The 18,139-nt window shown below is 41.3% G+C and overlaps 1 non-coding gene across 1 annotated transcript; it reads right to left on the bottom strand.

The window, feature by feature from the left end:
• Positions 1–16,625: 16,625 nt before the first annotated feature.
• On the bottom strand, positions 16,626–16,762 carry LOC136553110 (small nucleolar RNA Z247). Its single transcript, XR_010783018.1, has one exon. It is a non-coding gene; the product is annotated as a small nucleolar RNA Z247 (small nucleolar RNA).
• Positions 16,763–18,139: the final 1,377 nt, after the last annotated feature.

Below are 18,139 nucleotides of genomic sequence, written 5' to 3'. Positions count from 1 at the left end.
AAATTTGTGGCTCAAGATCAGAGTTCTTGTTGAGTTCTCGTTGAGTTTCGGTTTTTCCTCTCCTGAACCCCCCTTCTCTTGCATTTTAGGTGATTTTTTTTAGATTTGAGATTGATTGGGGTGGCTAAACATGCAATGACCTTAGAGGAACATGTCTACAAACTCGTTTAGTCAGTTTGGGAGAATCTCGATCTATGGGGTTCCCTTATCTTTTGGAGTTGATATTTGGGGATAGTTTCTAAACATCCTTGGGAACATCTCTACAAATAAAGTGAGCCCAATCAGACTTCATTTGAATAGATTTCACCTTTTTGGAGTTTAGTTCTGGGCTGCTGGCCAGACAAAGGTACGCTAGGCCAACTTTCAACCCGGGTAGGCCAACCCTAACTCGGCCAGGCCAACCCCAAAGTTGATTAGGCCGACCCCAAATTAGGCTAGGCTGACTTTGCCATTTGGGGGTAGCCAACCCGGCCAGGCTGACCCTGGCACCTAGCTAGATGGACTTTCCTTTGAAGTTTGCTTCTCTAAGGTGTTTTTGAGCTATGGGTGTTCATTTTCCGATCCACTTCTTCTGTGAGTTCTCTGAGGTGCTCAGGAAGTTTGTCAAGTAATCGAACCACTAGTTAGTTTAGGTGATTTTGCATTGGGATCTTGCTTCATTTTGATTGAAGTGGAGAACTCGATTTTTGGGTTTCAGAGAGGTTTGGTCGTGCTCTTGCACTGGTGAGTACGTGTCACGCTGTGTTCTTTGGACATCCCGGAGGATATGCAGAGGGCATCTCACTTGTGAGATTTGGTGTTTTGGAGGGTTGTTTAGGACAACAGTCACTTTGGAAAAAATTTGATTAACTCGCATTCACCTCTCTGGTTGCCTCTCTCGGTCCTTCATATATGTTAAGAATTTCAACCTGTGGCTCCCTATCTGTCTTATATAGCCGGGGAGTATAAGATTACAAGGTTGGTGCTGCCCTGATCGCATTATGGATTGCTTTCCTAATTAGAGACATCTGAATCTCGTGTGTCTGTAGGATATGGTTTCTAACTATATATCTTATGTACCTACGGTTAGGTTGGCGTTGGCGAGGATGAGGACAAAATGAGAAGAGATGCTTGATGTTACCGAGGTGAGCAGTGAGAGCCATGCATCCATGGAGAGGCTCTCCGATCCTGGCAGCTCCATGTAATGTCATTGGCGTGCTGGCTGCACCTGCACAATCCTCTATGGTTGAAATACGTAGCAGTGGTTCAGGATGACAATAGAGGCTTAGTGAGACCCTTGAAAAGCCAATTTAACAGCTAAATCAGTATCGTTAGTTACCATTATTGCCCTAGCAAGAAGAGTGGACAAAGCTGTCAACAACATGACTGGCTGGTATGTGCATGAATAACGCCGATGAGCAATAGCAAGAATAGACCATCACTACTTTATGAGGACGAATTGAGGGCTTAGCTCTTCACTATGGATTAGCAAAAGAAAAGAGTGTCTCCCACTTATATCCAATGCTTTGGTGGCCAGGAAGCCCCTTTAACATTCCAACACGCAGCTCGTGATCGATTTCAAGACCAACAAAAGTTCCTAGTGCCTTTTAAGACCTAGTGATAATAATTCTACAGCCGTTAATAAAGGATTTGCTAAAATTCAGGTGCCTGAATTTTAGTTTCCTTTCGGGCGACGGTTATTACATATATTTTATATTAAAATTGCATATTTCTTTTATTGCAATTTGTGTAAACGCAATATGCAATTTTCGAAACTGAGAATAAAAAACCCGTTACACAAAACCACAAACCCAACAAAATCTGATTTGCATTGGCGCAAAGACAATTTAACAATTTACAATTATTTTCTATAAGAAGACAATGACAAAATTTAATAAGTTATGACACAAAGACAAATAACAAATCACAAAAGTAATAATTTACTTGTACTAGTTAGAGGTACACGAGTGTTGTCTGAAATCATTTTAAAATTTAGGCACATGAAATATAGGAGAAGTGCGTTAATAAACAAGAAATAAATTAGATGCTTAGTAATGAAACAGTAATAGAGGTAACATCAGTTTAGGTATGAATGACTAAATCTCAGGAAATCAAAAATTGTAAAAAGAATCAATTCAACATACATATTTGAGATAAATTTTCTTTGGAATTGTGGTCATCAGGATTTGGACCATATATAGTGGGCGTGTACAGCACTATACTCCACCACCACACCAAATTAAAGACTACGACAGTCACAACATGGAGTGGAAAAATAAATTATATTATCTTAGGATCATTGTGCACAGCACATCAAAATTAGGAAGTGCGTGATCGCTTTTGAAACCAATAAGCAGCGAAAGATGCGACTTTTTAAATGTGAGAATCCTGACTTTTTTTCCTACATATCGCATAAAAATTACTACAATTGCAGCACGCACGGGTTCCTGCACAAGCACATTGTAAAGTGCAAGCTGTGAAGTAACTGTCAGCCAGGAGGCGATCATAATTGGTTGGAAGCAAGAGATTGGCGACCCCTATATACCACAGCTGGAGTACTTCACTAAGTGGATAGATAGCAGCAAATAGTACCGTGTGGCAAGCACGCAGAGCATCTCTCAAACACAATTCAAAGATAGCAGCAAATAATATACCCAAATCTATTTTTCTTCTAAATTACACAATATACTATAAAGGAACAAAATAAAAGGCAGCAACAAATAACCTAAACAGGCACTAAGAATTTAAAGAGAGTGTCAATCACGGTTAACAGGAAGAGAGAAAGGCAGTAGTAGAAGCCACCAGAAGAAATATAATATAAATGGCACTGCTTCAAACTGTAGCAAAAAGTTCACACCACCTCCTACAGCCTAAAAATGAACTAGAGAATGGAGGAGAGAGTGGAGCTAGATGCAGATAGCTTCACCGGTAACACTACAGTATGCTATAGTAAAGGAGCTGGAACCCGGTCACACCGGCTCCAAACGAGCCTTTAATCTACTACCTAACATAAGTGAAAGACGTCCATGTCCACAAACAGAAATGGACAACCACATGGAAACCATTAAAAATGCAAACACGGCTAAAAAATCATCTTTATAGGCACCCACTTTTTCCACTAGCGGTCGACAATGGATCACTTTTGTGTGGAAAGTTATATGGGTCTAGAACCAAGAATTGCTAATGAAAATCGAGTCATCTCTACCGGCAGCTTAAGTAGGCCGCATGTGAAAATGCACATATTTCCACTATGTCTAAGCTGATCGCCACTGGAATTAGATCTCCACGTATGGTTGGCTAGATCAACCATCTATGGAAATGGACCAGACTATATCTTCTTCTTCCTGAATTTTCCATTGTAATGCCATGATCTTTTTAATAAATATAATATTGACCGGGCCTACTAAAGAGAGGAAAAATGATCTTTTGATTGTATATGCCATATGGACCGTCAAAGATCACCGTTGTGTAGAGCTCGTAAAAGCGGTTCCGTTTAATTATGGATACGTCTCATTCCTTAATTGGGCTGAGTCCATAGCGAATTGAATAATTTTGGACCGTTACATTTTGCTTAGAGTTGCCTTTTCCAATCTAACTCGGAATAATAAAAAAGTGCCGACACCATATCTCGTGCCGTCATCCTTGCTTGACATCGACTCATGCTCTGCCGCTGCCTGTTTAGATCCCCGTGCAGTGGCTGCCCTCCTTGTAATCTGGACATTTCCAGCGATACGCAGCCAGCCACGCAGCCACCTGAGTTCCCTCTACTGCGTGCTGCAGTTTTCTGTTGATGGTGCTTCTGTGTGCTTATGCTGAGCATTAGCTGCTGCCAAATGCAGTAGGGGGATTAACGGTCTGCTCCACGCGTGATTGCTGGGCTGGGCAGCAGGGGAGCAGAGGAAAGCTAGCAAAGAAAGACGGGAGTAAAAGAAGAAAGAAGGGGAAAAACTACAGTCTGGAAATTTCACCAAATTGTTTTAAAATTGGAGGTCTTCACTGCAAGGGTAATTTCTAATTAGTCCCTCGATGCTTGTAGTGGATTTTGATGGTTCAATTCTGGGTCGAAATTCGAGTTCGGTAGACCAATTTGTTGGCAGCAAGTTTATTTTAATTTCTAGGTATAAACTGTACAGAATTTCAATCTTTTCCTAAAGCAAAAGTTGTGGCACTTGTTTTTATCTTTCCAAGGACACTCGTTTCACTCAAATCCGATAAGTGGTTCATGAGTAATCGTCGAAACAGTGCTGCTGTCCCTTAAGGTTTTCTTTGTGCGGGAATTTAGTTATCTGTTTTCAACCAACCTAGAGCAAGAATTCGTCATATTCACCTCAAGGAAATGTGTTGGAATTTTTCTGTGGATGCTCGGCATGTATCTATTTGCTACAATTAGTTAAGCAGTTTAAAAGATATGGTTAGTGTTATGTTTAGTCTCACATCAGAAATTGACAGTGAAGGAGGACAACATATAAAGTGACGGTGGGTTGATGAGTTAGGCTTGAGAACTTGGTATGTTGTGGGCTCCGATGAACCTAGACCTAAGAAGACACCAGCTCGTGAGTATAGTGAGCTAAGTCGGATCTACTACACACTCTAACAAGTGGTATCAAAGCCTATAGTTAAAAAATCTAGAAAGTCTCAAGGGGCATAGGGTGACGAGTGAGCTCGTTGACGTCTCGAAGGTTCACATGAGTTGTGTGTGACATAGAGTGTTGGATTCTAGGCCTATAGAACGTTTGTGTGATACGAAGAGTTGGGCTCAATGCGTGATGGGGATTATTAGATTTAGGCCAACATCAGAAATTGATGGTGGAAAAGTACAATGTATAAGATGGCGGCAACCCTCATTTATCAGGCTAGTCTTTTAGGTCAAGTTAGATCAGATCTGCTACACACACTCAAACAGTTGGAACAATATGCAACTTAGAAATCTATTCAAGTTTTCTAAAAAAAGTGACAATTAGCTATGTAGAATTTGAGTGATTATTGGTTTAAGTTTTCGTGTTATGGACTTGTTGTTATCATAAACTAGTTCTAAGTGTAGGTTCCACTGTGCAGGTTTGGGAAGTGATGGTGCCGAAGGCCAGGTGGCGGATTCTTGTCAAGGTTAAGGCAAGTGCATGATAAACCTGTGTGTTGGCTTTGCTAGTCTACTGTTTGAGTTTTTAGTTGATTTAGTTGTTTCTTACGCTATGTTCTTCATCACGATTCATAATCTAGTTCCCATTTCTATGATTAAAGTTTCGATTTGCTTTACATACAATTCCTGTTGTAGAGGATCTGAATGTCCAATTTAGCTCTTGCTCCACTTTACCAGTAAATACTAAAGACGTATTTAAGTATTGTCCATTTCAGACGAAAACTACTAATTCACTGATGTTCCACTTGTTCATCATTCATGTGTTGAATTTGTTCTTTCGGTTCCAAGTTGTACTTGGTGAGTGTTTTATTCCCCATATGTTTATTTGATTTTTTAGGTATCAATAGTCCACAATATTCATGGGAAGTGGGAATATAACCTTCATCTTAACCACACATTCACTAAAACTTGGTTGCTTTAACTTGGGTTTAGTGGAGACGGTCTTATAAAGGGTTTGGTTGAAATATTTTGGTTCTTGTTATGAATTGTGATGCTTAAGTTCCAATCTAATTATATTATCCTATGAATTCACTACTACATTTAGACCTATCACAAGTGGTTCGTAAAGCCCATCACAAACGCTTTTCGGTCTCGGCAGTGAGTGGTCGTTGGTGATGACATTCTCATTACAGTCAGCTTTGCAACCGATGACGATAATAGCTTATCATAGTCGGTTCGTCCTAGCCAGCGGTGAGTTGAATTTTCAAAAATCCTCGGCAGTGAGTGGTCGTTGGAGATGACATTCTCATTACAGTCAGCTTTGCAACCGACGATGATAATAGTTTATCACAGTCGGTTCGTACCAGCCAGCGATGAGTTGAATTTTCAAAAATCCCAAAATCAGACAAAAAAATAGCAAAAAACTTAGTTTCAATCCCAAAAGCCCCCCCACACTAGCTCTAACTTCATGGTTCCGAGAAGCTACTCTAGCTCCACAGTCGCGTGTCGCCAGTGCTGTGATTCGAACCTGAGACATTTATATCATCGCGCGTAGCTCCTCTAACCACCTCACCCCTAAGTCACTTGTGTCTATACACCATATCCATTCCCCTAGTATTCCCTTTTTAGGATTTAAAATGAATATTTAGGACCTTAAATGGCTTCAGATGAAAAAGTCATAAACTACAAATTTATTGTTCTAATCGAGATCTACAACTTTGATTTGGTTGTTTCGCCATCTGAGGTCGTTTGACAAATTTGAATTTCAAAACATCAAAACTTCAGCAAGACTTTTGGGACCTTAAATAATTTCAAATGAAAAACTCATCAACTACAAAGTTGTTATTCACATCGATATATACAACTTTGGTTTTGGTCGATTTTTCATCCAAAGTTGTTTAAAATTTTGGTTTTTTTAATTTTTAAAACTTCAGATACAAATTTGAGACTATAAATGATTTGTAATGAAATAGTTGTCAACTATAAAGTTGTAGATCTTGGTGTTGGTCATTTTTTTCATCTAAGGTCGTTTGTACATTTCAAAAAATTGAATTTCAAAATTTGAGCACTTCAAACATAATTTTGGGACTGTAAATGATTTCAAATGAAAAAGTCATCAACTACAAAGTTATTATTGATCCCGTCAAGATCTATAACTTTGATATAAAGTTTATTTTTCATCTGACTTTATTTAAAAAAGGTATGAATTTTATTATGCTACAGCATGGTTATCACCGACGTATCATACAACAAGCTGGCGGTGAAAACGTCTTCACCGCCGGTTCATATGCGAGGCGGCAACGATGAGGAGCACATCATCACCATTGGTTGGTGGTGCAAACCGGCTGTGATGATGGACTATCACCGCCGGTTGGTAAGACGAAGTGGCGGTGATAGTTATCCACCCGGATGTTCTTACGAACCGTTAGTGATAACTATCGCTAACAGTTTTAATGATATCGGCGGTGATAGAGGCGTTGGTGATAGGCCAATCTGTAGTAGTAATCGCTTGTTTTGAACATTCGGTTTATAGGGAAAATTTCTATTTAAATTTCAGTAGTTCTGTTTGTTAGTACCATATTATTATGATATGTTTGGTATCCTATAGTTAATTGAATAACTAGGGTATTACATAGTTATTGCTAGGGTTTCATGGTTTGTGACGTAGAGAGGGCATGGTGTTTTGGAAACTTATGACATCAATTTAGCTAAAGTTTGTGGCTAAAATCTCAATTGAGTAGCTTCACATGTTTCTCCCATTATAGAGACGATCATGAATGGGGATTTTTAGTTTTTTTTTCTCGGCTAGATCTCCTTGCTGTGAAGGCCGGGATAAGAAATCCTGTGAAATACATTCACCTCACTTCTCCAAACAAGTGGTAAAATCGTATCTACGATCCTTGGGCTAAATTTGTAGATCTTGTTAATTCTCTTATTAAGGGTACGTGAAAATTAGTCCTTGCTGATAGGAAATTCAGGTTTAGTCTATTCAACCTTGCTCTCTAGTTATTGTTGATCCGTTCAACTTGTGCTTCTATTATGGTATCCGTGGATTTTCTTCAGCCAAGTGAAACATTCCGTACGGCACACTAATGGAGCTCTGCACGCCAGCTACATGCCCAACCATGCCAACTGGACCAAAGTACCGTATGCTGCTGCTGCTTCGTATCTTGCTGGCCTCGTTCATTTGTGTCGGATTCGAAGCCTGGAGTCCCCGCGAGGCGACGGCTAGGGGCGAGGCGACGGCGCAGTTGGCGCCGCAAAGAGGCGACGGCGCGGCACAGCACCGACGGCGACCATCTCCCATCCAACGTTCACCCTCTCCGCCGCCTTCTCACCAGTAAGGCGCCGCCCCCCTCTTCCTTCCCCTCTCGGGTCCTCGTGTTTCTTATTCTTGACTTGAGGTGCACGTTGGTGGAACAACGATGGCACAGCTAGTCGGGCGAGCTCCTGCTGCCGGTGAGGATGCTCGGAGATGGGGCTTTAATTTGTGTGGGCTGCTCCTGGGAGGGATGGAATCATGGGTCGGTCGACCGGATCTGAACTCGTAGTGTTGTAGCTGCTAGCTTCTGAACTGCTGTAGCTTGGATGCTTCATCTAATTTTGGGGAAAAATAGAGAGCAGAGGGACAAGTGTGAGCTGCTACTAAATTTGATTTCCTCAATTATGGGGGTGCATTGATTGTGCACTACTCCTATTGGAGTGATCCATCTAGCTAGCTTTACCGGTTGATAGCCATGTTCTAAGGTGGTTTTGTTGGTGCAGTGCATCATCAAGATTATATTCAGGCCAGGGGCGGACACAGCGGTGGGGCGGGGGGGGGGGGGGGGGGCTCAAGCCCCCCTACCCATATCGCAGCAGTGGAATCCTCTATGGAGCCCCCATGAATTTTTAGGCAAAGTTCTATAGTGTAAGGGGGCTGAGACTTAAGATCGAACAATAGTGTTGTTCAGCCCCCCCTAAAATATTTTCTGGGTCCGCCACTGATTCAGGCATATACACATGCAGGAGTGTCTTCTGGAAACAACACTTTGCATCATCTCTTGGTTTGACCATATGCTCGCCTAGATGATGTCTCCTTGTCGAAACAAAATACTCCCTCCATGCTAAAAAATGAAGTCGTTTTAGACAAGACTTGGGTTAAATATTGGGAATATAAATCATGAATAACTTTTAAGTTGTTGAGTTTGGAAATGTAAAAACCATATGTATAGATTTGTCTTAAAAATACTTTCACAAAAAATTACATATATCACTTTTTGATAAATATATTTATAAAAATAAGTAGTCAAGGTTATGCTTTGAAAACCGTGTCGCTGTCCAAAACGATTTCATTTCTTAGTATGGAGGGAGTACTAATGCATTATCTTGTTTTTTAGTATAAAAAATGCAACTACTTCGGTTGTCCTTCTGTTACTACTGGTAACGTTCCGTACCCTAGTTCCTGGTACCTCAAATATGAAACAATGGAATGTTCTTTGTCCTTCTGTTGAATGTTTTATTAGCACAGAGTGTGGGTTAATCCATGCTTCATGTTCATTGTTAATCCATGCCAGGCCTTATTAGCACACAGTGTGGGTTCAAATTTCTTGGCAATAGATGGCCATGTGCATTCTAGCAACTGAGACTAAGAACTTGGTTTTTGGTTTCATGCGCTGCTCATTATTCTGCATCTAGCAATGCATAACTGATGGTAAAGAACTAAAGATATATTAACCTGGGCATTCTTATTGTTTCCTTACTGTCTAGTAGTATCATTGCATAGTATCATTTTCCAGATTTGTCACTGTTCCTAGAACTGATGTTTAACTTTTTGTCTGTCGCAGAACCGACCAATTTATAAGAGTACAAGTACAATGGCAGCCTGCAAGCGGTCGCACTGTCATACTTAAACCCATATAAACCCAGTAGTCCGTCAAGTACCACGGCGGGTCTCGATAGACGATTTACAACAACCAAGATCGTACATGATTCAACATACATGTCACATATTACGTAAAGTTCACAGATACATTTCCATCATCAGAGTATGAAATAAAGTTATTACAAACCAAGTTTGATAGATAAAAGCGAAAGCAAAATAAGTTTGAAAATAGCATTTGCCAACATAGTTTGATACAGTGCCAACATACGATCACAATCCACAAAAGCATATAGAAGGATTAAATAAGAAGCCTGCCCAAGGCTTACTCCTCATCCATGGCGGGATAGAAGCAACTCTTATAACCTAATGCATCAATCATAAGGACTTGAGTAATATTTTGTAAAATACTAGGAGACTTAGAATGCTCCGGAGCTTGCCTTTCAGAAAGGAAGTAGGGCGGTGGTCAGGGCACTCCGGAAGCTCTTCTGAGGTCTGCTCCTCGCCTTCAGGAGCTGCGGCTTGAGGAATCTCTTGCTGGTCCCCTTCCTCTCCTTCGTTGAACTCCAGCAACGTTATCTCCTCTGTCGATCCTAGATGCATGAGTATGACATAAGATATTGCGAATGCATTCATGTTGACAAGTATAGTATGGTGATACATGATGAATGGATTCCTATAAGCATTCTTAACAACATGGTGTTAAAGTAATAACAAGTGTATCACGTTTGACTAAGTATGTGCATATCTCTTCTTAATTACTAAATCAAACACTTCAGCAATTCAGTTACTACACCACAAAACAACGGCTACTTGTTTTACTCATAACAAGAGTTCTATTTATCCAAATGTGGTGATCTTGGACTTTCTGGAAAGCTTATAAAATTATCTACAACTTTCCTTTAATACTCTTATTGTGATTCAAGAGTTATATAGGGAAAACAATTCATTCAATTAAATCTGTCCAGGAAGTAAACCTTTCGGACAGCAAACTTGTAACAGCTAGAACTCGAAAACCCTAAGTCCTATGACTTTGAAAATTTAACACAAGATATATTAGTAAGTTATCTACAACTTTGTTATTAACAAGTTTTACAGCCGAGACCATTATCCATACGAAATCATCCACACAATCACAACTATACATGCAGTCTTGTATTTAAATGATAAAACGATAATTAGTTATTTGTACACCATCAATGGCTTCTAAGCCTTACCATTGACATCAACAGTTACTATGCATCATAAGAACCATAGAAAACATTATGCTTAATCATAATCTAATTATTTAAATGCCTTTATTATTTTAATTAAATAATTAGGGTAAATAATAAACATATACTAAAGGTGCATCATAAATTCTCAAAAATTTACAGTGGCTTACTAGTGCTACCAATAGACTACTGTAAAAGTTTCATGCCATTTTACCAAGTAAAACATCCTATGCAAAAATGACAAGGTATAAAGGCTTAAAATAGCATAAATAGGAAACCCTAGTGAAAAGTGTCAATCAACAGATTTTATATTTTTCTTAGCATCCATATGGTACTAGGACAACCTCCAACAAATTTCATGAGTACTGGATTCAAAAGATGGCTTATACATGAACTAGGACTTAGTGACCAAATTACCCTTAGTCATAAATACCAAAGTTGTTCATAATGATACTCTAAACATGTTTAAGCTAGTTGTAAGGTCACACAATTATTTCATACATTAGTTGCACATAAAGCTTCCCAGTTCAACACACATAGCATCACTTAAGTACTTGATTAGACAAAATGATCTTCACGAACATTGTTCCACTAGTCATCATAAGTGTAGCTAATATGTTTTAGTGACTCACATCCATCATTTACATGTATTCACTCATGATCATATGCATATATACAAGGAAACGTGAAATAACAAGCAATGTTGCATATGTTTCAATCACATGTTTCAATTATAAAAGCTTATATATGAATGCTCAATGCACATGCTCATGCAATGCAAGTCAATTTATGCAAGGCTAACACCTAGGGTGTTACATTGTCTACCAGGCTTGAGTATGCAGGAGGTCTAAGGTCTATGGTCTTCACATAGAGTGCTTGTAACTTCTATAAGAGATTTTTGCTTCTGCCAGTTCAAACTCTATTTGTCTTGATCTAGACTGAAAAACTGAAAGCTGGATCAAGACTCTATTTTTGTTTGCTACTTGTGCTACTTCTCCATCATTTTAGTCCCTTGCTTTTTCATGTATGTAGATAAATGTTTATCTATCAAGTTGTTGTCAAACAAGCTACTAATGTATACTATCAAGTTGCTGCCAAACAAGTGACCTTGATTTGCTGTCAAACAAGTGTTTACGTCAAGTTGTAATTATTGTGTCTATTGAGTTGCTCTTTATAACCACAATGCTGCTTTTAATCTATAGGGAATGCTTAGAGAAAACCAGCCACAACCTATAGTAGCAGTGGCTGTAAAGGGCAGCTAAACATGAACGGAACCATGTAATCATTCCTGGCTGAAACGAACGGCAGTTGCACCAGCTCTGTGACAATTAATTCCTGGTTGTGTATCTAGGCCTGGAACGAGTGACACACCTAGATCCACTGTATCCGGGCCTGGAAAGTTTCAGGGACAGGAACGGAACCCAAGCAAACGAACGAGGCCTAAGGGCACGTTTGGTTCAACTGAATCCGGCCAGGAACCATTCCTGTTGACTGAAGCTTATTCAAATTACATAATGAATCTAGCCTGGATTATTTCCTGGCAATCATTCCCCTTCAAACGAACGTGGCCTAAAAGATTTTCTGAACCTCACCTTGCCGGCAAAGCACTGGAACACCAACACTAGACGAACTAATTAACTGCCTGAACAACGCATAATAAGCCAGGACTATTTTGCCCTTATTAATTGTTTAGTAGGGTGGTGAGTAAATACTGTTGTAATGCAATTATGCAATCCTACAAATGTTGTTACTGTAAACTAATGTTTTTCTGTGGTGCAGGGAATAGTTCCGGCTGGTCGTCAGGCAGAGCTGGCTCTTCTCAACGAGTTGATCGAGCCCATATAATACTTGGGGTACTAAGTCAGAGAGAGACTTTGATGAGGCCAACTGCCGAGAGATTTGTTTTTGTGAAAATGGTTGGAACATGATGCCCTTTCAGGCTCACGGCTTCATGTTAATATAGCTAGGAAGAGCCCCTGGCGTGGCAGTACAACTTGTACAATAAGAAGAAGCTAACTACTTTGGTAACTTTAGATTACATCACAAGATTACATCAATCAGGAGATACCTATCATATCTAACCGAAGCCGTGATACTTGCCTTCACCCGCAATCCAAGCCTGAGCGCACAACCAATCTTTAGGAGATATCAATCAACCAGATATTGCGGTCATGTGATCCTATTGGATATTCTTAACATCCCCCCTCAATCACAACTTATCATTGAGGTTGAGATTGTCTCTGAACATGACCATTTGCTTCTCTGGAAGAGGCTTAGTGAAGCCATCGGCGATCTGATTCGTAGTGCTGATGAATCTGATGTCTAGGCGCTTTGCTGCAACTTGTTTGCGTACAAAATGAAAATCGATCTCTATATGCTTGGTGCGTGCATGAAATACAGGGTTAGCCGATAGGTACTTTGCACCAAAATTACCACACCATAAACATGCTGCCAAAGGATGTGGAATACCTAACTCATCAAGTAATTTTTATACCCACATTACCTCTGCAGTAGCGTTGGCCAAAGACTTGTATTCAGCTTCTGTACTTGATCTTGAAACCGTAGGTTGTTTTCTTGTGCACCGTGACACTAGGTTTCAACCTAGGAATACAGCAAAGCCGCTTGTAGATCGTCTGTCATCAGGGAAACCGGCCCAATCAGCATCTGAAAAAGCACTTACAAGCATAGAGTTAGATTTTCTAATTTTTAACCCTAGGCCGATTGTTCCTTGTACATATCTCAATATTCTCTTCACATCTTCCCAATGAACGGTCGTCGGCGAGTGAAGGAATTGACAAACTTTGTTGACCAAAAAAGATAGATCTAGTTGTGTGAGGGTGAGATACTGGAGAGCTCCAACAATGCTCCTGTATCTGGTTGAGTCCTCCACTCCTAACCGAGTGCCACTAGTGACTGAAAGCTTTTCGGTAGTATTAAGGGGTGTTTTGACGGGTTTACACAGCTGCATATTAACTCTCTTGAGGATATCAGAAGCATACCGTTCCTGTGTCAAAAGCAATTTACCTTTCTTTCTTTAAACCTATATGCCAAGAAAATAGTGAAGGTTCCCGAGATCTTTGATTGCAAAGTCCTTCTCTAAATCTCAGAGAAGAACATCCACTGCTTCCTGTGATGAACTGGCCACAATTATATCATCAACATATACAAGCATAAAGATGACATGATTTCCTTTCCGATAAAAGAATAATGATGTGTCAGCTTTGGAGGGAACAAAGCCTAGATTCTGAAGTTTACCACACAACCTAGAATACCAGGCCCGTGGTGCTTGTTTTAAACCATACATGGATCTGTCAAGTTTGCATAAGTGATGTGGTTTGGTCTTATCTTCATAACCTGGCGGTTGTTTCATGTATACCTCTTCTTCAAGGAAACCATGCAAGAAAGCATTCTGAATATCGAGTTGCCTCAAACACCAATCCTTAGACATAGCTAGAGAGAGCACAAGACGAATTGTGGCTGCTTTCACAACAGACTAAAAGTATCCTCATAATCAATGCCATATCGTTGTTTGAACCCCTTTGCTACTAGGCGTGCCTTATATCTGTCAATTTTCCCATCTAATCTTCTTTTGATTTTATAGACCCACTTGCAATCTATCATATTTTTACCTTTTTGAGGTGGAACTAGATGCCAAGTTTTATTCCTGATCAATGCATCAAATTCAACATCCATAGCACGCTTCCAATTATTATCGACTAAGGCATGTTGTAAATCAATAGGACCTTCAATGGTGGCTGCTAACTGACCATATCGAATAGTTCCATCAGTGTAAATTTTTTGTTTGCGTATACCTTGTTGTAGATGTGTGGTGGGTCGCTGGAGAGCCGGTGCTGCAGGCGATGTAGAAGATCCGGTGGGTTGATCTGTGGCTGGCGTAGAATATCCAGCGAGCGAAGATCCGGTGGGTTGATCTGTGGCTAGCGCAGAAGATCCGACGAGTAGTGGACCCAAGGGAGATTCTCCACCACCGGTCGAAATATCATGTCCCCCCGTCCGCGGAGCCAGGCGAGGCGAGTTTGAGACAGGTGGCGCATGCGGAGAGGATGCCGGTGGAGCTGACGCGTTCATCACGAGCGCAGGAGCTGATGCCGTCGGATCCAAGACCGATCCTGTCGGCTCCGCAGTGGAAGGTGCAGGTGAATCAGCCTGGGGATCGCCGCCTGTTCCTGCCAAAACGGGAAATTGTTCGGGGAGCATGAAATGACGCCTATTTCTAGCCAGATTTAGTTCATTTGACGCCGAATTTTTTTCATGTGCTGCACACTTAGATATAGGGTTAGTATGTAGGGAATCATTATTAAAATGATCTGAAGAATTGTCATCCCCAAAATCATGTGAAGGATTTGTCAAAGTTGGAGGAAGGAGGAGAATTTTATATCGTAATCGAACACCGGTGTTTGGGTGGAGTTCGGCGAAGGGGAAGACGAGTTCATCGAAGACCACGTCTCGGGAAATATAGACACGCCCTTCATTGACATCTAGACACTTGAACCCCTTGTGTATGTTACTGTATCCTAGGAAGACACAGCGTTTGGAGCGGAATTGCAACTTACGAGCGTTATAAGGCCGTAGATTCGGCCAGCATGAGCAGCCAAAAGTACGAAGAGAGGAGTAGTCTGGTGTTTGATGAAACAAGCGTTCAAGAGGAGTTTGGTTATTGATAATTTTACTAGGGAGATGATTAATAAGATAGGTGGCAGTGATGAAAGCTTCATCCCAAAATTTTAAGGGCATAGAAGCATGGGCTAAAAGCGAGAGACCTACTTCAACAATATGGCGATGTTTGCATTCAGTGGAGCCATTTTGTTGATGTGCATAAGGGCATGAGACATGATGCGAGATGCCAATGCGCTGAAAGAAGGCATTCAACTTTTGATATTTCCCTCCCCAATCAGTTTGCATAGCAAGAATTTTTCTATCAAATTGGCGTTCAACCATAGCTTGGAATTCATGAAATTTTTGAAAAACTTCAGATTTATGACGAAGCAAATAAATCCATGTAAACTTGCTGAAATCATCAATGAAGCTAACGTAATAACTGTTTTTGTCAACAGAAGTGGGCGCAGGACCCCATACATCAGAAAACACAAGTTCTAAGGGATTCAATGAGATACTCGTGGATCTAGGATAGGGTAGTTGATAACTTTTGCCCTTTTGGCAACCATCGTAAACAGTTTCTTTATTCAAATCGGCAACAAAGGGAATACTATTTTTGCTAAGGACTTGCTGAACGACTGCAAAAGAAGGGTGGCCGAGACGACTATGCCACCTGGACAAAGGGGACTTGACAACACCAAACACCCCTTTATTCGATGACGGCCTAGACTTTAACGGGTAGAGACCGCCTTCACATTCCCCTCTAAGGATGGTTTTCTTCGTTGCTTGGTCCTTAATCAAAAAATAGTTGGGATGATATTCCATAAAAGCATGGTTATCGGATGTAAGACGATGAACAGATGCAAGGCTTTTGTTAGCTTTAGGAACATAAAGAACATTATTTAGGATGAGATTTTGATTTGGGGTACGAACAAAACTTTGACCAATTTGATTGATTCTCCAACCTACGCCATTAGCAGCATGAACCTTGTTGTTTCCATGGTACTTGTCCCTCATGGTGAGCTTCTCCAGCTCTCCCATGATGTGGTCAGTAGCACCAGTGATGGTGTACCAGTTGGTGTCAATCCCATATGACGTAGAGGAGGTAGATCGGGATTGCTCTGGTGGGCCGGTGAAGGAAGTGTCAAAACGCTTGAAGCAGCGGAGTCTGGTGTGGTCCTCCTTGCCACAGAGCTGGCAGATGGGTTTATCGCCGTTGTAGTTCTGTCGGGGGCGCCCGATGTTGTTGTTGTTGCCATGGTTGCGCCTGCGCCCGCGTCCTCGGCCACCACCGCCGTGGTTGAAACCGCCATGGCCTCCACGTGTAGCCGTGTTAGCGGATGAACCGGATCCACCGTGCAGGAGATCCATCCGCTGTTCCTAGCTCACTAGCTGGGTGTAGAGCTCGCCCAAAGATAGCGGCTCCATGCGCGCTGTGAAAACCGAGACAATTGGATTAAAATCCATGTCAAGTCCGGCTAGTACATAGGTGATGATCTCTTCATCTTCAAGATGTTTGTCGGCGGCCGCCATGTCGTCAGCAAAAGATTTCATCTTGTTGAAGTAGTCGGCGATTGTAGATGAGCCCTTCTGCGCTGTGGCCAACGCCATGCGCGTGTTGATGATACGGCCTCGAGACTGGGAAGCCATCATCTCTGAGATCACTTTCCAGATCTCGGCCGATGTGGCGCAATTGGAGACTTGCACCTGGATCTCCTTGGAGATATTGGAGAGCAGATAGTTAACGATCTGCCGGTCCTTCGCAACCCAAGTTTCATACTCAGGGTTGGGGATGAGCTAGTCAGCTTGTCGGACGCCTTGGGGATCTGCTTCGCCGGCACCACAATGTCGAGCTCGAGATAGTGCGCTATCTGCGCACCACGAAGAGCAGATAGTACCTGGGCGCTCCATAGGGGAAAATTCCCTTTGCCCAGCTTCTCGGTGACGGGACAACCGATTAGAGAGAACGATTGTTGAAACGCGGAAGAGGAAGCCATCGAGAATATTGTGGACTAACCTAGCTCTGATTACCATGTGAAAATGGTTGGAACGTGATGCCCTCTCAGGCTCACGGCTTCGTGTTAATATAGCCAGAAAGAGCCCCTAGCGTGATGGTACAACTTGTACAATAAGAAGAAGCTAACTATTTTGGTAACTTTAGATTACATCACAAGATTACATCAATCAGGAGATACCTATCCTATCTAACCGAAGCCGTGATACTTGCCTTTACCCGCAATCCAAGCCTGAGCGCACAACCAATCTTCAGGAGATATCAATCAACCAGATATTACGGTTATGTGATCCTATTGGATATTCTTAACAGTTTTTACTCTCGTCCTTTTTGTTGCAAGAATCAGTTTTGAATCGTGCTGGATTTAGGAGAATCTGAACCCAACATTTGTTTTCAGAACGCTTCTCTGTTTTAAACCAGCAAGGAAAAAAAACCTAAACAAGTGTTTTATAGTGATTCTAGTCATTTCAAGGAGAACACGGATCCATGGCCAAATAGTTTCACTGAATTCTTACCAAGTGTTTCTGTTTCATTAGAGAAGTATTTTGAAAGAAAATTTTGAAATGTTTTTAGGAGAATCTAGATTCCTACCAAACATGTCCTATTTGATAATCTCGAGTGGAACTATCGCCATTTACTGGAAGTTCGCTAGTATCTTAATTCGTTGCATAGCAGCCTTGGATCGCAATCCAACTTTTTCAGTGAAAAATCGAGTGTTGCTTGATCTATGTCATCTGGAAGGCGGTCGTGTGTTATTGCCAGGAGCTAGCGAACTGCTGCCGGTCTGCCAAGTGCAGCAGTGTATCTCCGTGGATTCTAACGGTTTCACTAACAAATGGGCTGCCCTGAATTTGGCCCAAATTTCTTTGTCCTTCGCC

This window comes from Miscanthus floridulus, chromosome 4 (genome assembly GCF_019320115.1).
Source record: "Miscanthus floridulus cultivar M001 chromosome 4, ASM1932011v1, whole genome shotgun sequence".
In the NCBI taxonomy this organism is placed as follows: Eukaryota; Viridiplantae; Streptophyta; class Magnoliopsida; order Poales; family Poaceae; genus Miscanthus; species Miscanthus floridulus.
Note: the sequence above shows the minus strand (reverse complement) of the source record. Positions and strands in the feature narration are given on the sequence as shown.